At 41.3% G+C, this 23671-nt stretch overlaps 1 pseudogene; it reads left to right on the top strand.

Annotated features, from left to right (window-relative positions):
- Positions 1 to 790: 790 nt before the first annotated feature.
- On the top strand, positions 791 to 21881 carry LOC139838155 (uncharacterized; annotated as a pseudogene).
- Positions 21882 to 23671: the final 1790 nt, after the last annotated feature.

Raw genomic sequence — 23671 nt, forward strand, 5'->3', positions numbered from 1 at the left:
CATTTTAGAGTGACTAAGAAGGATACATGCTTCCCTTTTCATTTCCATGTTTTAAACTTGTTTAAATTATCTTGGTCAAACCTAGGATTTGACAAGATTCAATTGGGCATCAAAATTCAAAAAAAAATCAGAAAAATGAAAAACCAAAGCAAATAGTTTTCTTATGTCATATAGTAAGAATTAAAGTTGATAAACAAGGTCTAGACATATTCAAACCAAACAAATCATGTATATATCTACCCCTAACCCTAAACTCTGTCTTATGAAGTCAAGCATGGAAATTTCAAGAACATCCCAAAAGCTTCATTTTAGAGTGACTATGAAGGATCCATGCTTACCTTTTCATATATTTTAAACTTGTTTAAATCTTTGTCAAACCTAGGATTTGACCAAAAGATTCATATGGGCATAAAATTCAAAAAATCAGAAAAATGAAAAACACTACGAACAAAGTGAACAATGCTTTCGCGTCCCTACAAGACACCATGGACAGTGTTGCGAGTGACCTGTGTCCTTCACGGATAGAGATCAGGTGACATGCACCTTTCGCATGGCACCTGGTGACATGCGGCTTAAATCTAAATTTAAATATTGTGAAAAAATCATGTCCCAACCTATAGCCCTCTCGATTTATAGGCCCCTGCCGCCTCTCCCCATTCACTTCACTTCTCGCTACCTCACTCCTCTCGATTTATAGGCCCCTGCCGCCTCTCCCCATTCATCTTCAAAATCCTATAGCCCCAACCTGTACCTCTGTATTAGCGCCTCCCTGCACCCCCATCTTCCGGCGATGAATCCCACGAGTGGACAAGGGGGCCTGTTAGGTGTGCGGCCCACCGTCGTAATCCCCCAGCAGCAACTACAGGACCTCGCCGCCAACTCGCACGCCCCCCTACAGCTGCTGCAGCAGGCGCATGGCGGCCTCGCCGTTGAGTCTGATGTGCCCACCAAGCGGCAGCGGATCAACGACCTCTCCGTGGGCTCAGACGTGACGGTCCTCGCTGCCGCAAGACAACCTCGCCGTCGCCTTGGAGTCGGTCCTCTCCAAGGAGGAGAGCTTCGAGGTCAGTGGTTAATGTAGTTTAATCATTGGTTTAAAACTAGTTAGCCCCCTACTGAGTATTATTCGGAGGGGATTTGATGCAAAATACTTCATTCACCATGTTTTGGCATGAGTATTTGCGGCAGATCAGGACAACCTGAGAGATTGCCTGTCCTGGGGCATTATTAGTTTTTTTTTTTGAGGGGTTCCTCGGGCCTTATTAGTGAAGCGTCCAATTTCTATTCACGTAATCCATGCCAGCAGGCCTCAGGACTTGTAATTTTGCATTGGAATCAATCCCTCAGCCTGATCCATGCTAGAACGGGGTGGATGCCTGGAAGGAGAAGCAGCAATCGGAGCACGTATGTGGAACGACCAGAAACGCGAGAGCATAGAGGTGTTGCGGTTCCACGTCCACCCGACGTGCGCAGAAGTGTTTCCTGAGGATCCCCGCGACTCTGATCCTGTCCAATACTCTTCTGCCAAACAGATAAAATGTGTTCTTATTAAGAAAGACCCAGACATTACTCACTGAACCATGTGAAAACACGTCAACCAAACAAGGCACAAGGGATTTCTACTGCACTAATACTAGCTGCATTACCACTTTCGAACTTCAATGCAAACTTGAAACTTCACTGCAGTCTTTTTCCCCCTTTCGAACTTGAGATCCAGCCTCTCCATCGATTGATGCATAGGGCAAACTTTATTACTAGTTCATGTTTCATTCTTAGTTTGAAACTTTATTACTCCAAGCTCCGGAGTACTCATATTACTACAGTATTGCAATTGAAATTTATACATATTACAATTACTATTGAAGTTAGTCTTGTACATATTACTATGAGTATTGAAGTTTAAGTCCTGCAAACTTTCGGAGTACTATATTTTTACTATTGAAGTTACACTCTTGCACTTTATTAGTATAATAATATCATGTGTCACACAGGGTCGCTCTGTGAATCTACCATCTAATGAAGGACGACAACATGAAGCGTCTCTGCAAGTAATCCGGCGGTCGCTCCTGGATGAGTCGCGCGAGTTGATTGACCATGCGTCCAAGCTCCGAGATGTGAACGCACATCTGGTAAACCGTGCTATGAAGCTATGGAATGAGTATGCCGTACTCTTGAATGAGCACTCATCTCTATCAAATGAGAACTCATCTCTATCGAAGGAGAACCTCTCCATGGTAAATCAGAACGGGTCTCTAACGAAGGAGAACATCTCCATCCTAAAAGAGAACTCATCTCTGAAAAAGGAGAACATCTCCATCCTAAAAGATAATTCATCTCTGAAAAAGGAGCACACCTACTACAAGTGGCGGAGCATGACAGGAAACAAGTAATCTTCTTCGGGTGTGAAGAAGTTGTACCCATATGTGCATGTAGAGAGGTGGAGACGGTTGCCGATGAGACAAGTGAGTAGATTGAGGAGGGCAGCCACAACCCACAACGTTTGTACTCCCTCCAGTCTCTTTTAATTGACTTGGATTTAGTACAATTTTGTACTAAATTCGAGTCAATTAAAAAAGAACGGAGGGAGTAGTTACAAATCTTCTATCATAAAAGTAGTAGTATCGAAATTAATATGTATCCCTTAATATATGTGGTGTTTGGCAATATATAGTTTAACATGCAAGGACTCTGCAATGTAATTTGTATCAGTTTGATTGGCTTTCTACCCAAGTGAGCATGTGTCATATTTGTCCAAGGTTTGATTTTTGCATCTTATCATATTTTGTTGAATACCATACTAAAAATTCCATGTGCATCATTTTGATGCAGAAATTTGGGGGTCTCAACTTCCATTACGAAAAGGATTTGTCAAGACATGAAACATTGGATAAAATCCTTGACTGTACCCTGCAAGTGTGGCACCTAGAAACAATGATTAAAATTCAAAGCTGCATCTCCTACCAATACAAATGGTATATCAGACAATTTTGAAACAAATTGAATCCAACCCGAAATAAATTAAATTATATTTGGAAGAAGATATGTAGAAGTACCCCTGTACAGTAGGACGCTATGTGCAATGCACGACATATTGGCAAAAAATTACCCGCATGTACCAAAGGCATGGGCACCAAGATCTGATGCAAATTTGAATTCGGCCAAAGGAGGGTACTAGCAAAGATTTCGATCGTGTCAGCGATCCAGACATTCTTATGAAGTAAAGGGAATTTGATCATCTTGGTCTTGCAAGTAATGAAATGTGGGGACTCCTAAGATCGACGCCTTCAACACTGATGTTTCTTTTTCATCAGAAGCTAGTGGTCGACAACTTTGATTCCTATTCGGCTGATGCAGATATCCATGAGATCATCAAGAGGATCTTGGAACATGTTGAAGCACGTGTCAACATTCTGCTCTCGTGCTTGAAGGCAGATGATTTTGATAGGGTGATGCAAAAGCCGCCATATGGTCAATAGATTGTTATTATATACAAGGATGTTGCTTGGGTCATCATCTAGATCTTTTGTTTTCTTATGTGTTAGCAAGATACTTTATGGAAACTATGTTAGTATTGTCTTATACTGAATTGTTGCTATATCCTGGACACCGGATGCTTATGTTCTATGACATTATGGAATGTATGGAAAAAGATGACACCTTTTTAGCTATTCAGAAAAGGCAAAAAAACAACAACAATTTGTTTCCCACAATAAAATGAAATCTTATTGCACCTTTCCCCAAAACGGTAATGCACATTTTACCTTGGGCATTTTCGTTAAGACCCATGATTTTTTATATAAAATGGTAGGCCATATTTTGAAGCTAGTTTTTTTTAAAACATATCAAAATTCAAGCTTATCATTTTATAGCGACAAGTTCACTTTTTTTCTTCATTTTTTCCAAAACAGGTGGGAATCGATCGCATGCCATTCCTTGCAAACATTGGCGAATGTCGGAAATAATCTTAGATAGGGCTTAACTCTAAAAGAAGAGGTAAATACCGAAATAGTCCCGAGACATTGTGATGCATGTAATTCTAACGCAATCCCAATAAACCAAAACATATTTTATTATAAGTAGAACCTATATACATACCAATTATGTGATCAATGGCAAAACTTTAGTTCTTTTGAAAATCATTTTGTAATTCGATCGATCAAGAATTTTTTTCAATATCTTTTGCTCGATGCACAACTCGGAATTTATGATCTTTGTTGTCGAGCCATTTCAGGAGTCCTTTAAGTCATAGGATAGGAAAAACGTATGTACATCTTGTCTATTTGAATCCTATGGGAATATGAGTTTCTTTGATTGTACCAAAGGGATTTTTCCCTGAGGGATGACCTAATGTTTTGTTCATATAGGATTTGTAGTACAAGATTCATATGGGATATGTTCCCTATGAATATAACCAATAGTGTAGAATAATTCCCGTAGGATCTAAATCCTATAAATCAAAGGAGCCTCAGTTGTTTTCGTCACCACATATAAAATCAGCGCCAACTCAATGAGATGATAAATGTTGTCGGATGAAACATGGCGTTTCTTTCAAATATAAAGAAATATCTGAAGTCTTCAATTCTACGCGTATGATAATGAATAGCTCAAGGTTATTTTACATATACTAAGATCCATGATACATCAATCTTTTTAATGCGGAGAACGAGTCTATATATGTTTTTTGGTACCTAGTCCATGTTTTGTTTTCGAAATAGGCTCCACGCAGTTTTCACTAAAATAGGCGCAACTTTGTCATATGAAGTCCGTTTTAAGTACTCAAATGTTCAGAAAAAAACACATATATATGAATGGATATTCACTAAAAAATCAAGGTAGGATGGCTGCCGTACCGCCCATGCTTACAAATGAGACCTTGATGGGGTCGGACCGCGTCCATTTTTTTTTTCGCGCATCCACCAAACCATTTCAACGAAGCGCCAAAACACCGGCGAAAATAGCTCGGGTTGCCGCCTCCAATTTTCAAATGTTCGAATTTCCCATCTTATCCTTTCATCAAAAACGTCCCCAGCGGTTCTTCTCTTATTCGGGCCAAGGCCAATCTCACCCCAGCCATTAAAACATACCACCGGCACAGGCGCCGAATCCCACATCTCTCACGCGTCACCCACCGAATCGGAGCATCTCGCCCGACGACGGCAGCCCACCACCGTCCCACCTCGCCACCCCAGCCCCCCGCCCACCCGCCGTAGTGTCCGAGAAGACGTTGTCAAGCAAGCCGGAGCCGCTTCCCGACGAAGGCGCACACCGCACCATTTGTGCTCCACCGTAGCCCGACGCCCACCGCGCCGGATCCTGCTCAGGGACGCCGTCCACCTCCGCCGCTGCGTCGGACCGCTTCCCGACTCCCTGGTCTACCGCACGGTGAAATGGGTAGACCCCGCGCCCAACCGGTCCACCGCGCGAAACCAAAGCGTAAAGCCGTCCACTCCCCATGCGAAGGTTGGTGTTTAGCCGCTTCCGTTATGCATTTCATTTCCGAACATCAGTTTCGTGCGATCTGTTTTAGGGCTTGTTTGGTACTAGAGTTTTACTGGGATTAGCAGGGATAATCCGCTCCAAACTTTAAATCCCCACTTATCCCCAATGCATGTTTGGTGCTAGAGTATGAGCGAGTTTAATCCCCACTTGTCCCTACTTTTCCGCAAAATTTAGTGTATTTTTTCAATCCCCAATACTCTACCCCTACCTAGTGGATTGGGGATGGGGTTTTGTGGGTATTGGGTGAATTACGATGTCACCCAATACTCTAGAGTATTATCCCCACTAATCCCCACTAAAACACCGGACAGAGATCGTGTGACATGCAATAGGCATGTCACCTGAGAACAGTGTTGTGACATGCGACCATGTTCTGATCGTTGGACTGAAAATGGAGGGCCAGATCAACATGAACAGTAGACGCTACAGGGACAATCCACAGTGCATCGCTACAGGGACAAATCTACAGTGCATCGATACAGTACATCTGCTACAGGGTCATCTACAAGACATCACTACAAGTTGCTTGATCTTGTCTACTCATTTTCGATCCAACGGCCGAAAGTGCATGTTACGGCAAGATCGTTCATCGGTGACATGCCTATGGTATGACTGTAGTAGAAGTCAAGCCTGCAGAGTGATTAGTCGACATTATTAAACTGCATGTTTATAAATCTTGTAATCATCAATTGGCATGCACAGGGAAATCATTTATTTTTGATCTACGCTTTATTCCTTTTTGAGCTATCATCTACTTGCTACTACTAATTTGCCCTTCTACTGCTCTACTCAAAGTTCCATGATAAATCTCGTTAGCATTTTTTTCTAATGCATGCTAAAGATATTGTAGTAGAGTACAAAGAGGGCCGGAGAGAAAATATAGGCATCACCAGTGAACAATCAAACACCTCTCCTGTCTCCATCGATAACAATCAATTTTCTTATTCAGAACTTGATCCTACTGAACAAGAGTCTGAGGGAGACCTGAGTAAAGAGGATGCCCTTGTCAAGCACCCTACTCCACCCCCCAAGGTGATTGCTCGCTCTTTTCATTGGCATTATTGTTGCATCTTCAATAACTGTGATGTATCTGTCCAACCCAGCCCAAGTTATAGCATTATCATCTCGCTCGCTTAACACATAATAATAACATATGTTTCATCATGTCTTGGCTTGCTGTTCTTATGTTCCATAATCATATCAAGCATGTATATGATTTTGTTGATTGAAGTACCGTTTATCTCTCGAGGCATCGGGACTTCACGTAAGGACGTTTCAAATACCAACAAGGTGAAGAACATAGTTCAACAGAAGATCAATATCCGACAGCTCACCTAAAAATAAAAAGGGTTCAAGCTGGTCATGTCAGATCACAAACAAATGCAGTGAACAGAGTAAAAACAAGGTCTCAGACTCAGAGTCACTCTAATCTAGTTGAAAATGATGACCAGGCAAAAATATTGTAATGCGAAACACCAACATAAAAAGCTTCGACCTAACCCCACATCGGTTGGTCTAAAAGCTGTAGACGGAGCAAATACCAAACCACATGTTCCCCAGCCACCTGTTGCCAATCCAGTTACCCAAGAACAATTCACAGCAGACCCAGTTTCAACAGCAGGTTCTCAACACCTAACTAATCACGATCGCTCACGACATTTAGTCCCGCCAGAGACAACTTCTTCCTTAAAGATGATGGTGGGGCCGAATTAGGTACGTGTTCGCTTACATGCTCCGTTACATAAATACCTTGATAGCTTGATGTAATGCTTAAATTTGCAGTTCCACCGCGACCAAGAAAACGAAGGGGGCCAACGACTTTGAAATCACTTAAAAATAAGATTGCCCGAATGGGAACAAGATTTCCCATCACATCGCTTATAGCAGGTATCGAAGGCCACCGGATCCACAAGAATCATCTAATATAGCATCGATCACGTGCGTTTTTGTCGGGACTCAAATTACTATCTTTCCATCATGGAAACAACACGTAAACACCCCTTCCCATTTTGAAGGTTTACCGCACATGTTACATGTAAGTCATTTTCGTAAACAATACCATGTTGCTCGTTCACATTCCCTCTAGCTTTTCGTTGGCTAGCTATCTAACACATGAACGGTTCCCATTGTTGTAAACAGACATGTCTTGAGTTTGATGATGACATGAAGAATGTAATCACTGTTATCAGGAGCATATTCTCTTCAGCGTTGCGCCAGGAGCGCCATAGGCTAAAGATGAGATACTTTGCTGGGAGGACTCCTAGCGATATTCCAACAACCTCTCCTATACTACAGATGACTGATGATCAATGGTGTGATCTTGTTGAGTATTGGTCTGCTCAAAAGAATTTGGTATGTTACTGTGAAGACAAGTGAGACAAGATCACATTATCGATTCCTTTTTAAGCATGTGTCTCACAAGTCTTCATTTGTAGTTCATCGCTCGAAGTAACATGCGTGCTCGTAATAATGTACGTTTACAACAGCGTACAGGGATCTCGTAGCTTGATTGGACACCTCTATCGTATGGTAAGGAATGTTATCTGTACAACTATATTTAAATTAGTAAATCATTTAGAATTTATAGATGCACAATATACATCGTAAATTGATGTCTCTGTTTTTTTTTTTGAAAACTTTCAATTGTCGCATGTCGGCATGTGACGTGGTTGTGAAACTAATTTATATTTTCTCTTGCCAAAATATCAGAAGGCAAGGCAAGCATACTGTGAGAGTACGTACAGAGAGATGAGTCTACTTGAGCAATTCAAGGTGTGCCGACGAGCAGAAATGGTTTGATCGGACATTTTGCACAGAGTGTTATTGTAAGTATTCTCTACTAATGTCGCTTATGGTTTTCAATTGTATGCAGAAATATCTTGTCATATTTGTCAAGCTTCATGCACTAGCCAACACAACCAAATGTCCGAACTGGTGGAAAGGGCTAGTACAATTCACTTATATACTTCTCAGCAATATCATGCACATTACGAATTCTACACATGGATCCATGCATATTTTTATAGTCCTGCTATTACGTGTTAGCAATAGAAGACATGTCAATATGATGTAACATGCTCTTACTAAAATGTATATGCGGTAATCAGCCATGCCAGTTTGTAGGATTATTAGAGGTAGTTCATACACATGTCTTCACATTATAATCTCTTCTCTTACACATGTGTAACAACTGAAAACTCCTCGACCGACATGAAAGTGGAGCTGGCAAAACCAAAGAAAGATGGTATAGAAAAAACCCAGGAAGAATGTCTGAATTCATTTTCCAAGGTACTACAATGTCATGGTATAGCCAACAACACATTCCTGCGTAATGCTGGGTTCACAACTAATTTGTCGAGGTCCAAGTCCAAGTCAAAGCCCAAGCGCAGGTTGAGGTCCAAGTCATTGTCTTTTTATGTTCTCGAGGAACTACTCAAAGAGGAACGAGCAATAGTGGCTGCACAAAGAGTAGTCATCCACCGTATAACTGCAGGATTAGAAGCAAGTCAAGCCCACTGGGCAACATCCCGAGAAACCGTGGGAGATGCTGAATACCACGATGAACACCGATACCAAAGGTGTCCCTGGTTGTGTGAAAGGGTTTGTGATGCTGAACTATTTTGTTGGTGCTTCTATCCGCACTTGTTATGTACCCGGTGGTTGTTTCCTTGGTGATGTGGATTAAATGAAAACTGAATGGATTGGATGCACCAATATTTAATCAAGGTTTAATCTGATTTGTAGTATTTTTTATATTGCGCTGCATGGGAAAAGTATAACTATTAGTTGGCCCATTGGTGACCATTTTCAAACATTATTTTAGTTGATGGGTCCTTGTCCTTGTATCCCTGAAAGGAGGCAGTACTACAGTAAGCTACCAATTTTTCTAGTACTGTATTTTTTTAGCGCCAAAGAAATTTGAAAATATCTGTCAAGCGCTACAATCTCCCGCCAATAAAATCCAAAATATTCGCTCCGCGTTTTTAAATTTAAGTTTTTTTAGGAGATAGTACATGGGAACTGATTTTGGTTGTGATTATGACTTGATGTGACCGTATAGTAGTGTCATGCGCATGCGGGAGTGGTGTTTTGAAACATAGGAGCATATGCTCCCTCCATTTTGAAATGCATCTTACACATATTTTGAATTTCAAAAAAAATGAAACAAAAAATTCGCATGTACATCTTCTCGTGCTACGCCCTTACAAAGTTGCGACTTGTCATGTGACGTGTGTAAAAAGATAAAATACAGTACTAAAAATAATGCTTTTCACAAGATAAGTTTTCTCTTTTTGACATAGACCACAAAAAATATTGGTTTTTCGTGAAACTCGACGAACGAACATATATTATGAATATGTACATGTAAATTTTTTTGCTAATATTTTCGACATTTTAAAATATGATTTTTTTGGTAGAGGGAGCATATGCACCCGGGAGCCAAATTGAATTTCCGCATGCATATGACACTACTCTATGTTACTACCTTCATAATGCATAGTAACTTAGATGTAGTACTATCATGCATGATTGTTTTAGTTAGTTTGTAGACTCATTCTATCTTGAAAAGTGTTATGGTAACATAGCTAGTTACCACAACCAGCTCTATGTTAATACTCCTTAGTTACTCCCACTATGAGTAGTCTAAGTAGCATGGTCTACCCCGGAAGTAGATCCTCTAACGTGCAAATGCACAAGTCGGGTAAGCTACAGCTCTCTAATTTTCCTTCTCCACATCTACATGATTAAGTCTAATTTGATCTAAATTAACTTCCATAATATATGTAAGCCATATGCATTTACGATAATTAGTAACAATCAAAATTATGACTATCTTTTTTTAATATTTATACGATTTTTTATACAGTAAAAATATACAGTGTGCTACAGTAAATACGTACAGTATTTGTTACATTTTCCTGATTTTTCTTCTACGTTTTGCACTACTTAAGCACTGTGCTTACCTGACTTGTCATCTCTACGTTAGAGGATATGGTTCCGGTCTACCCCTGGCCTTATATTACAATCACGAGTATATTACTTGGACCATCTGTACAACATACTTTTGTTGCTCCTTGCAAAAAAAAAAAATACTTTTGTTGCCACTGGATTATTAATGAAGGCCGTGTGCATCACCACGATGCAGAGGCTGGGGTCATATCCCCTTTTCGAAGAGAAAAAATTACTTAGACCATAGCCTTATTCAAAATCAATTCTTAGTCAAGCTGCAAAATCTCCTAGTACCAATCCCGAAATATTTCAGAAGGGCTTTTCAAAATTGATTTTCAAGATATATCATGATTATGATCGTGGTAACCGATTTTGAACGTGATGATGACTTGATGTGACACTTGGCCGTACTAGTACGGTCTCATATTTTTGTATTACTTGGACTGTAGCCAAATTCGAAATCTCATTCCAGCGGCAAAACTTCCCACCCGAAAAATACAAATATTTCACACGCCTCTAACTTCCCATTCTACCCTCGTAAAGATGACAACAATGTCCATGCATAAGTCGGTTGGTGGGGGGTCTACCCGTCATTTTTTTCGATCACCACCTCCCTAGCTCCGAAACTCCCCGAAAAAAATTCATTTCCCTCACTCTCTCCTCTGAGACCACCCACCGGAACTTCCCAAGTCCCTCTCTCTCCCACCTCCACGACCACCGCACCGGAACATCCCCGCCGGACTTCCCTGGCCTACCCGAGGCCTCGCGATCCTCGTCATCCGGCTGTCTGCCGGAGCCGCTTCATCGATGCCGTCATCAACCGGACTGGATCATCCCCGCCGAACCTCGAAACCATATACTCATCCAGCAGTCTACCGCAGTCGCTTCAGCTGCGGTATCGTCCACCCCACCGGAGCCGCTTCGCCGGATCCGTCGTCCACCGCATCGGATCTAGCTCACCGACACCGCTGTGCATGAACCGGATCTGCTTTACCGGCGCCTTGCATGATCTAAACTCTTCTACTGTCGCTTTTCTATTGCTTGCCTGCAAGTTCTTGTTTAATCTTGGGGGAACCTGTTTGTGCTAACGACGCGCCGTTACGTTTTTGCAGATGAGATGAGTAATCATGAAGTGTAATGGCCGTCTCTCCAACCCCAAGTAGCACATGTAGCGTACTTCATCACCGGATCTATCAACCCTGTGAAGATCTGCCGTGACTCCCACAGAGTGCTTCTCCTAATGTAAGTCCCTTGTTTTAGCGCCATGTTCGGGTTCGGATGCTTGTTTGTCTGAAGCTCTTTTAGTTCATTCCTAGCTATGACCGTAACACGTTGCTATTTTCTACTTCATTGCTAACTTTAAGCGATTGAACATTTTGGTTTGCATTCCCTGCTCTGTAGATGTAGCCATCATAACTTCTATCTTGCTCAGTCGTTGTTCCAAAAATTATAGGTATTATAGTAACATCCTGCTATTATTTAGTTCATGGCCAATTTTAAGTAATTGCACATGTTGGTTTGCATTCCCTGCTCTATAGCTTTTGGCATCGTAACTTCTATATTTGGTTTACATTCCCTGCTCTGTAGATCTAGCCATTATAACTTTATCTTGCTCAGTTGTTGTTACAAAAATTATGGCCTGCTACTATGTTGTTTGTGCCATTTTTTTACTCCATGAACATGTTGGCTTGCATTCCCTGTACTACAGGTGATGCCATTGTTTTGTATCTAGTTCATTGTAAGCTAACAAAGTAAGGACTTAGTTTGGCATGCTATCACTCTGCTATCTAGCCTGTAGTACAAATAAACTTGTCATACTACTAGATAATAATTTTGCGTGCCATCTTGTTCTTCAAAAGCTGCATTATTGACTTGTTTCTCTGACTTGGCATGACGCTCACATATGGAAAGCTGAACATATTGGTTTGCATTCCCTCTTATACAAGTTCACAGGTGATCCCACTATATTCTGTATCTGGTCCATCCTAAGCTCCAGCATTAACTATCCTCTATGTGTTGCTAATAACAAGTTTATATCCCGAAACATCTTGATTTTCATCCCCTTCACTATAAGTTCAGTAGTATTATTTAGTTCACGGCAAAAATGAAGTAATTTCACTTGGCAAATGTTGGTTCACATTCCCTCCTCTTTAGCTTTTGCCATCGTAACTTCTATTTTTGGTTTACATTCCCTGCTCCGTAGATGTAGCCATCATAACTTCATCTTGCTCGATCGTTGTTACAAAATTTATAGCTTGCTACTATGTTGTTCATGCCAATTTTGTACTCCCTGAACATGTTGGTTTGCATGGGACTCGACAGTAGTAAGTCTGCTATTTCATTCTAACATGCTCTGTTATATTGGCTGTTGGTATGCGGCATGCACTCTTTGTTTGCTTATTGTGCGCATTACAATGATCTTGTTATAACGACGAAATGATGAGTTCCAAATTCTTTGGCAAACAATATTGCAGTGTCTTTGCGTTTCCATTGTTGCTGTCTTAACTTGTAATGTCTTTGTTTCAGATATAGGTGCTGCATGGACAACTTAAAAGATTGCCGGATCGCTTCATTGTATTGCTAGGTTTAATTACCATTCAATTTCTCTCGGGTTCTCGTAATATTTTTCAAAGCCTTGCGGTGATGTAATATTTAGTTAGTTTTTATAGTTCTTTCGCGCATTTTTCTTTGGTGCTTGTCGTAAGTGAGGCTATCCGACGTAAATCAATGCTGCGTAAATATTCTCGATATCTAAATCACGAATTCCCATCCCTTAAACGGCCCAATTAAGCGAAATCACATACGTGCCGGCCCGCAAAAATCCTAAAGCGCCTTTTACGCCGGCATATAAACAAGAACTAAACGGGTGGCCCACTTACTTAGAGGGCCAGCCCACTTGATTAACTGTGGACCCCACACTTTTATTGGGCCGGCCCACTTGCTTTAAGGTGGACCCCACCCACTACTGGGCCGGCCCACCAACTAGTTGGGCCAGCCCAATTGCTTTTGTGGTGGTCCCCACGTACTAAACGGGCCGGCCCTTTAAGATGAAGGTGGGACCCACCTGTGTTTTTGGCCCGGCCCACTAGCGTGTTGGGCCGGCCCACTTGCTCTATGGTGGACCCCACATACTAAATGGGCCGGCCCTTTTACAGGAAAGTGGGACCCACCTGTGTTTTTGGCCCGGCCCACTAGCGTGTTGGGCCGGCCCACTTGCTATACGGTGGACCCCACATACTAAATGGGCCGGCCCTTTAACCGGAAAGTGGGACCCACCAGCATTTTGGCCCGGCCCACTATCTTGTTGGGCCGGCCCACTTGGTATATGGTGGACCCCACATACTAAATGGGCCGGCCCTTTAGCAGGGAAGTGGGACCCACCAGAGTTTTTTGGCCCGGCCCACTATCTTGTTGGGCCGGCCCACTCGCTCTATGGTGGACCCCACATGATAAATGGGCCAGCCCTGTAACAGGAAAGTGGGACCCACCTGTGTTTTTGGCCCGGCCCACTATCTTGTTGGGCCGGCCCACTTGCTATATGGTGGACCCCACATACTAAATGGGCCGGCCCTTTAACAGGAAAGTGGGACCCACATGCTAATTGGGCCGGCCCAATAACTTCTTGGGCCGGCCCAGTTGCTTTAATGTGGACCCCACTTTGTAAATGGGCCAGCCCGATAACAGGAAAGTGGGACCCACATGTCTTGTGGGCCGGCCCTTTTGCCTGTTGACCGGTCAAACGAGTGCATTCGGCCCGGCCCACATGCTTAGTGGGCCGGCCCATTAAAGTTTTGACCAGTCAACCTTAGAGGTTAGGCCCGGCCCACGTAACTAATGGACCAGCCCAGCTATATAGTTGACCGGTCAAACTATGTCAGCTGGCCCGGCCCGCAAACTTGTTGGGCCGGCCCGCTTAAGACGTGGCAGGCCTCGTGTGGGCCTACCATCTACCACGGGGTTTCAGCCGGTTAACGCCGTTAATCGCGCTAACGGCGTACGCCACGTGTCGCTTGCATGACGTCGGCGATCAACGGGCTCCTGAAACACTTGGGCAACGGTCCGATTTTCCGTGGCGGAAGGGCGCCCAAGCGCGACGGACCGAAAAAATCGTCGTAGGACTTTGCCTGACGCAGTTTCCACAACAGAACCCATATCGTCGGGTTAGGCCCATAGGCGACAAAAAATACCCCTTAGCGGACGATTTTGAGACGTTGTCTATCAGAACTTTTCTTGTAGTGTGCCTTCCAACATTTCACATACCATGAAGGAGTGTCTATTTATTTTAGTTTTATTTAGAGATGACACTCCTCCCAACATTTGCTTTCTCAAGCCATGGCTAACCGAATCCTCGGGTGCCTTCCAACATTTCACATACCATGGAGGAGTGTCTATTTGCAAAATTAAGTTGCTTACTGATGAATCAAAGCAAAACATGTGAAGAGAATTATTAATGAAAGTTAATTAATTGGGGCTGGGAACCCCGCCGACTCTTTTTGCAAAATTATTGGATAAGCGGATGAAGCCACTAGTCCATTGGTGAAAGTCTGCCCAACAAGATTGAAAGATAAAACACCACATACTTCCTCATGAGCTATAAAACATTGACACAAATAAGAGATAATAACTTTTGAATTGTTTAAAGGTAGCACATGAAGTATTTACATGGAATGGCAGAAAAATACCATGTAGTAGGTAGGTATGGTGGACACAAATGGCATAGGTTTTGGCTCAAGGTTTTGGATACACGAGAAGAATTCCCTCTCAGTACAAGGCTTAGGCTAGCAAGGTTGTTTGAAGCAAACACAAATATGAACCGGTACAGCAAAACTTACATAAGAACATATTGCAAGCATTATAAGACTCTACACTGTCTTCCTTGTTGTTCAAACTCCTCACCAGAAAATATCTAGACTTTAGAGAGACCAATCATGCAAACCAAATTTCAACAAGCTCTACGGTATTTCTTCATTAATAGGTGCAAAGTACATGATGCAAGAGCTTAAACATGATCTATTTGAGCACAACAATTGCAAGTATCAAATTATTCAAGAAATTATACCAATTACCACATGAATCATTTTCTGTTTCCAACCAAATAACAATGAACAAAGCAGTTTCAACCTTCGCCATGAACATTAAAAGTAAAGCTAAGAACACCAGTGTTCATATGAACGAGCAGAGTGTGTCTCTCTCCCACATAAGCATGAATTTATTCATAGAATGAAAATAACAAAATGAAAATAAAACACACAGACGCTCCAAGTAAAGCACATAAGATGTGACCGAATAAAAATATAGTTTCAATAGAGGTGACCTGATAAATTGTCGATGAAGAAGGGGATGCCTTGGGCATCCCCAAGCTTAGATGCTCGAGTCTTCTTGAAATATGCAGGGATGAACCACGGGGGCATCCCCAAGCTTAGACTTTTCACTCTTCTTGATCATATATCATCCTCCTCTTTTGACCCTTGAAAACTTCCTCCACACCAAACTCAAAACAAACTCATTAGAGGGTTAGTGCATAATCAAAAATTCACATGTTCAGAGGTGACATAATCATTCTTAACACTTCTGGACATTGCAAAAAGCTACTGAAAGTTAATGGAACAAAGAAATCCATCAAACATAGCAAAAGAGGCAATGCGAAATAAAAGGCAGAATCTGTCAAAACAGAACAGTCCGTAAAGACGAATTTTTTAGAGGCACTTAACTTGCTCAGATGAAAAAGCTAAAATTGAATACATATCTGAGGATCACGCACGTAAATTGGCAGATTTTTCTGAGTTACCTACAGAGAGTCCTACTCAAATTCGTGACAGCAAGAAATTTGTTTCTGCGCAGTAATCCAAATCTAGTATCAACCTTACTATCAAAGACTTTACTTGGCACAATAATGCAATAAAATAAAGATAAGGAGAGGTTGCTACAGTAGTAACAACTTCCAAGACTCAACAAAACAGTAGCAAAATAAAAACATGGGTTATCTCCCAAGAAGTGCTTTCTTTATAGCCATTAAGATGGGCTCAGTAATTTTAATGATGCTCTCGCAAGAAATAAGAGTTGAAGCAAAAGAGAGCATCAAAAGCAAATAAGAAACACTTTTAAGTCTAACCCACTTCCTATGAAAAGGAATCTTGTAAATAAACAAGTCAATGAAGAACAAAGTGAATAGCATAGGAAGACAAAACAAGTGTAACTTCAAAAATTTCAGCGTATAGAGAGGTGTTTTAGTAACATGAAAATTTCTACAACCATATTTTTCTCTCTCATAATAATTTCCAGTAGCATCATGAGCAAACTCAACAATATAACTATCACATAAAGCATTCTTATCATGAGTCTCATGCATAAAATAATTACTACTCCCAACATAAGCATAGTCATTCTTATTAATTGTAGTGGGAGCAAATTCAACAAAGTAGCTATCATTATTATTCTCCTCACCATAATCATCAAATGTAGGAGGCATATTATAATCATAATAAAATTTATCCTCCATAGTAGGTGGCACCAAAATACCACTATCATTATAATCATCATAAATGGGAGGCAAAGTATCATCAAAGTAAATTTTCTCCTCCATGCTTGGGGGACTAAAAATATCATGCTCATCAAAACCAGCTTCTCCAAGCTTAGAATTTTCCATAGCATTAGCAACAATAGTGTTCAAAGCGTTCATACTAATAACATTGCCATTAGCATGCATACAAAGTTCCATAGATTTTTTAATTTTCTCTTCAAACACCTCATGTCCTAACTCAAGATAAATTTCATAAAGATCTCTAATTTTTTTGTTGTTTTCCATTAAGCCTAACTAGTGAAATAAAAACAAGAAACAAAAAGATGCAATTGCAGGATCTAAAGGAAATAGCTTCGAGCACTCACACACCGGCAACAGTGCTAGGAAATAGCTTAGTAGTCAGAGGATGTGAATACCTTTTACCTTACCTCCCCGGCAACGGCGCCAGAAAATAGCTTGATGTCTACGCACGCTTCTATTCCTGTAGTCAGTGTTGGGCCTCCAAGAGCAGAGGTTTGTAGAACAGCAGCAAGTTTCCCTTAAGTGAATCACCCAAGGTTTATCGAACTCAGAGAGGTAGAGGTCAAAGATATCCCTCTCAAGCAACCCTGCAATCACGATACAAGAAGTCTCTTGTGTCCCCAACACACCTAATACACTTGTCTGATGTATAGTTGCACTAGTTCGGCGAAGAGATAGTGAAATACAAGTAATATGGATGATTATGAGTAGTAATAGTAATCTGAAATAAAGATGGCAGCAAGCAAACATGTAACAGAACAGTAAATAAACGGTGATTCAATGCTTAGAAACAAGGCCTAGGGATCATACTTTCACTAGTGGACACTCTCAACATTGCAATCATAATTGAATATAAATATAAGCACTTCATCATACTACTCTCTTATTGGATAGAGAACTCAAATTCATTGGGCAAGTGTGCAAAAGCACACCTCAAAGGTGTATTCCCAAGTACTATAAAACACCCCACACCGTCACCGTGAGCATTCATAGGAGGTACTAGCACACCACAATTCATAAGGGAGTTACACACGGCGCACACACTATCATCATTACACTGAGGTCACAGTAACCCCAAAGTTCACATAATTAAGCACTTGAATAGCATATGACATCTAGATTACAAAGCTCATCATATGGATCTCAATCATGTAAGGCAGCTCATGAGATCATTGTATTGAAGTACATGGGAGAGAGAGATTAACCACATAGCTACCGGTAGAGCCCTCGGCCTCGGGGGAGAACTACTCCCTCCTCATCACGGGAGATAGCAACGGCGATGAAGATGGCGGTGGTGTCGATGGAGATGAGTCCGGGGGCAATTCCCCGTCCCGGCGGCGTGCCGGAACAGAGACTTCTGTCCCCCGAATTGGAGTTTCGCAATGGCGGCAGCTCTGGAAGGTTTTCCGTCTCGTGGCTTATCTTTTTAGGGTTTTCGCGATGGAGGCTTTAAGTAGGCGGAAGGGCAGCCTCGGAGGGGTCCTGGGGGACCCACACCGACGCCCCCCCCTCTTGGCCGCGCTGCCAGGTGGGGTGGGGCCCCCTTGGCTCCCCTCTGGTCCCTCTTCGGTGCTCTGGAACCTTCCTTGGAAAATAGGATCAGTCAAAGGGATTTGCAAGAACAAAGGTTTCATCCAATCGCAAAATTTATTATAGTGTTCTTCCTCCTTTGATTTTAGTTTCAAGGCATTTGCTTTTGAACCCAAGGTTCTCTTTCATTACCATGTTTCTTAGCAATGAAATCTTCTTTAGTATACTTTTTTTATTTTTAGCATGCTTTTCAGGTTCATCTTCAACCTCTTCTTTATCAGAAACATCATTCTTATCATTATTTTTATCATGTACATTACCACTTTCAGTTTCAGCATCAGAAATAGAAATACTATTAGGATCATTAACAGGTTCAGAAGATTCTACAACAGTTTTATGTTTCTTCTTCTTTTTCTTAGAAGGAGCACTCGTTTCTTCAGTTGTTGAGAATCTTGTTCAACTCTTTTGGGATGCCCCTCAGGATATAGAGGATCCTGAGTAGAAATACCTCCTCTAGTTGTTACTTCATAAGCATGTTTCTCTTTAGAAGTATTTTTTAACAAGTCATTTTGCACTTTAGTGAGTTGATCAATTTGAGTTTGAACCATATGAAAATGTTTAACAAGCATCTTAACATCATTGGAGGTTCTCTCCACAATATCATGCAATTTACTAATAGCTTGAGAATTTTCCATTAAATGATTCTCTACTCTTATATTAAAGTTATCTTGCTTAACAACATAATTATCAAATTCATCTAAACATTGATCAGGAGGTTTTGAGTAAGGAATGTCTCATTTATCAAAGCGTTGAAGAGAATGTACCTCAATTTTGGATGAAGGGGGAGTTATCTTACATAAATCTTCTATGGGAGGTAAATTCTTCACATCTTCAGATTTAGTACCTTTCTCTTTAAGAGATTTCTTGGCTTCTCTCATATCTTCATCATTTAATGCAATCATACCCCTCTTCTTCAATATTAGTGTTGGGGTTGGTTCAGGTGTAGTCCAATCATCATGATTTTGGCTTATTCTAGCCATTAATTCTTCAGCTTCGTCTGGAGTTCTTTTCCTGAAAACACAACTAGCACAACTATCCAGGTATGCCCTACACTCAATGATTAGTCCACTATAAAATATATCAAGTAAGTCATGCTTTTCCAAATCATGTCCAGGCCGAGATCTAAGAAGAGAGCAAAACCTTGCCCAAGCTTCAGGCAATTTCTCTCCATCTTCCTGGTCAAAAATATAAATTTTCTGCAAAGCAATATGTTGAGCACTAGCAGGAAAATATTTTCGAAAGAAAACATCAAGCAAACCACTTGGACTATCAATAGAATCAGGAGGCAAACTATTATACCAAGTTTTAGCATCATCCTTTAATGAGAAAGGAAAAAATTTAGCAACAAAATAAGTACGCTTCTTGATATCATCAGAAAACAAGATACTCAAAGTAGAAAGCTCATTCATGTGCTCTACAGCACTTTCTTTTTCAGTACTTCAAAAAGGTGTTTTCTCAACAATAGATATATGAGATAAATCAAGAGAAAAATCATAATCCTTATCCTTAATGTTTATAGGAGATGTGGCAAATTTAGGATCAGGAGACAGTTTGTATCTAACAGCATGTTGTGCAAGAAGCTTTTTAATGTTACTTGCACCAGTAGTAGCATTACATTTATCAATAAAATAATCATCAAGTTCCACATAATCTTCATCAGGATCATCACTAGAGTGTTCAATAGACTCAGGTGAATTAACAGGTGTAACAGTATTTTCATTAGGAATTTCAGTATTTTCAATTTGTCTAGACCTAGCAATTGTAGCATCTAGAAAAGGACCTAATGAACCATTATCATCAAGCACAGTAAAAGCATCACCAAAATTATCAAAGCAATTTTCAGATTCAGCGGAAGTACCAACATGTGAAGCTTGTGGTGGTGAAACAAGTTGACTTATCACAGATGGTGAATCAAGAGCAGCAGAGGTACTCAGAGTTGTACCTTTTCTTGTAGTGGATGGTAATATGGCGACTTTAGCATCGCGAGATTTACCCATGATGGAAGATTTGCAGCAAACAATATCAATTCAGGTGAACTTGCAAATAAACCTATGCTCCCCGGCAACGGCGCCAGAAAATAGTCTTGATGACCCATGGGCGGGCACAAACAGATTCATGGGTATTCAGTTGAATACCCATTTTTTGGCAAAAAAAAATCATTTACATATCATAGGTATGTACGTTGGATGCATGAACGTGTCATGGGCTGGTCAATTCGTGTTTCTTCTCCAGGAATGTGTCTTCCAAACGTGTTGAGCGTGAGCCATCTCCACCGAACGGACCCCAAAACCAAACCCCACCAAACCATCTAGGCCAAGGCCCAAGCGGCCAAGCCCCAGATTTGTTCAGCGGTTCAGTCGTTTGGTATTCGTCAGGCTCCACCGATCTAGGCCAAGGCTCAAGCCACAGAGGCTATAGCTGCACAAACTATGTTAACATCATTTGAGTCTTATGAATTTATTTTCATGGCAAAATTGATGTTGGCCATATTTGGCATCACAGATGATTTGAGCAGATCCTTGCAAAGGAGAGACCAGGACATTGTCAATGCAAATGGGTCTCATTGAATTTACACAACAAGAGCTTCAGAACTTGCAACATGACAGTGGATGGAAAGATTTTCTTGAAGAGGTAAATTCTTTTTGTGTGAAGTATAGAGTCAAAGTTGTTGACATGGATGCTTTCTATAAGCCAGTTGGGAGATCGGCAAGGTTCTTCAAAAATGTCAAAAATATGCATCGCTTCCATGTGGATATGTTCTTGGGTGTCGTTGATAGGCAAATTCGAGAGTTCAATGATCGATTTGATGAGGTAAACACGGAGTTACTTGTTTGTATGGCTTCATTCAATCCTACTGGCTCATTTTCTGCTTATGATAAGGAGAAGTTGGTTAAACTTGCTCATTTTTATCCCAAAGATTTCTCAAAGATGGAACTAATGCGTCTTCCCTTTCAACTCACAAACTTCATAGCTGACATGCGTAGAGATGAAAGGTTCAGGGAAGTAAAAAATTATTGCAGATCTTTCCATTAAGCTTGTTGAGATGAAGAAGAACAAGACTTATAATCTCGTTTACAAGCTTCTTAAATTGGTTCTTGTTCTTCCTGTTGCAACTGCAACAGTTGAGAGAGTTTTTTCTTCAATGAACTATGTGAAGAATAAATTGAGGAACAAGATGGGAGGCCAATACTTGAATGATTGCTTGGTTACATATCCTGAGAAGGAATTCTTTTTCCAAGTTAAGGATGATGCAATCATATCACATTTCCAAGCCTTGGAGAGTCGCAAAGTTGTGATTTGAATTTGTCTATTATTATGTAATTTCTCTAGTATTATGAGATGATGCCATTGTTCTAGAATATTTCAGAACCTTTCTATTTAGTATTGAAAAATTTGTCATGCAATTTATGTACTATGTTGAGATGGTGTTGTGATTGAACGTTTCTGTTTAAATCATGGTTTATATTGAACAATATGCTGATCGTTGTGTTGTAGTCTGTACTCTATATTGAAAAAAAATTAACCTTCAGGTTTGCATTGGTTTTTTATTTGACTTTGAATACCCATCCCAAATATCCTTTGCCCGCCCATGTGATGACCCACAAGTATAGGGGATCGCAACAGTCTTCGAGGGAAGTAAAACCCAATTTATTGATTCGACACAAGGGGAGCCAAAAAAATATTTGTAAGCCTTAACAACGGAGTTGTCAATTCAGCTGGACCTGGAAACAGACTTGCTCGCAATAGTTTATCAGTAGCAACAATTTTATAGCAGTAACAGTAGTGAAATATAAGCAGCAGTGTTTTAAAGACAGCAGTAGTGATTATAGTAAACAGCAGGATTAAAATACTGTAGGCATAGGGATGGATGAACGGGCGCTGCATGGATAAGATAACTCATGTAATAATCAAGACATGACATTTGCAGATAATAATAAAACAGTATCCAAGTACTAAATAACCGTAGGCATGTGTTCCGTATATATTCGTACGTGCTCGCAATGAGAAACTTGCACAACATCTTTTGTCCTACCAGTCGGTGGCAGTCGGGCCTCTAGGGAAACTACTGGTAATTAAGGTACTCCTTTTAATAGAGTACCGGAGCAAAGCATTAACACTCCGTGAACACATGTGATCCTCATATCACAGCCTTCCCCTCCGGTTGTCCCAATTTCTGTCACTTTGGGGCCTCGGGTTCCAGACAGCAATATGTGTATACAACTTGCAGGTAAGATCATAAAACAATGAATATCATCATGAATCAATAACATGTTCAGATCTGAAATCATGGCACTCGAGCCCTAGTGACAAGCATTAAGCATAACAAGTTGCAACAATATCATAAAAGTACCAACAACGGATACTATGCACCATACCCTAACAATCTTATGGCTATTACATGAACAATCTCATCCAATCCCTACCATCCCCTTCAGCCTACAGCGGGGAATTACTCACACATGGATGGGGAAACATGGATGGTCGATGGAGAGGCGTCGGTGGCGATGGTGGCGATGATCTCCTCCAATTTCCTGTCCCGGCAGGGTACCAGAACGGAGTTTCTGATCCCGAAATAAGGTTTTCGGTGGCGGCGGAGTTCTGGGTGTCTTCTGGAAAATTGGTCGAACCCCCCGTGCGTTTTTTGGTCAAGGGCTTTAAGTAGTCCAGAGGGGGGCGTTTGGGGCTGGCCGAGGCGGCGTCCCCATGTGGCGGCGCGGCCATGGGCCCACCGCGCCGCCATGTGGTGTGCGCGCCTCGTGGCCCCCCTCCGTCTCGTTTTCTAGCTCCATGAGTCTTCTGTAAAAATAGGCCCATTGCAATTATTTCCGGGGATTTTCCTGAAAGTTGATTTTCTGCACAGAAATAAGACACCAGAGCAATTCTGCTGAAAACAGCGTTAGTCCGTGTTAGTTGTATCCAAAATACAAAAATTAGAGGCAAAACAATATCAAATGTGTTCGGGAAAGTAGATACGTTTTGGACGTATCAGCGGCCATCGGCACAGACCTGATATGTGGGGCCACAGATGTCGCCATGACGGGGAGGGAAACGGCGCCTAAACTGTGCCAACGGCATGTCGTCGGCATAGCT

This window comes from Lolium perenne, chromosome 3 (genome assembly GCF_019359855.2).
Source record: "Lolium perenne isolate Kyuss_39 chromosome 3, Kyuss_2.0, whole genome shotgun sequence".
Taxonomy (NCBI): Eukaryota; Viridiplantae; Streptophyta; class Magnoliopsida; order Poales; family Poaceae; genus Lolium; species Lolium perenne.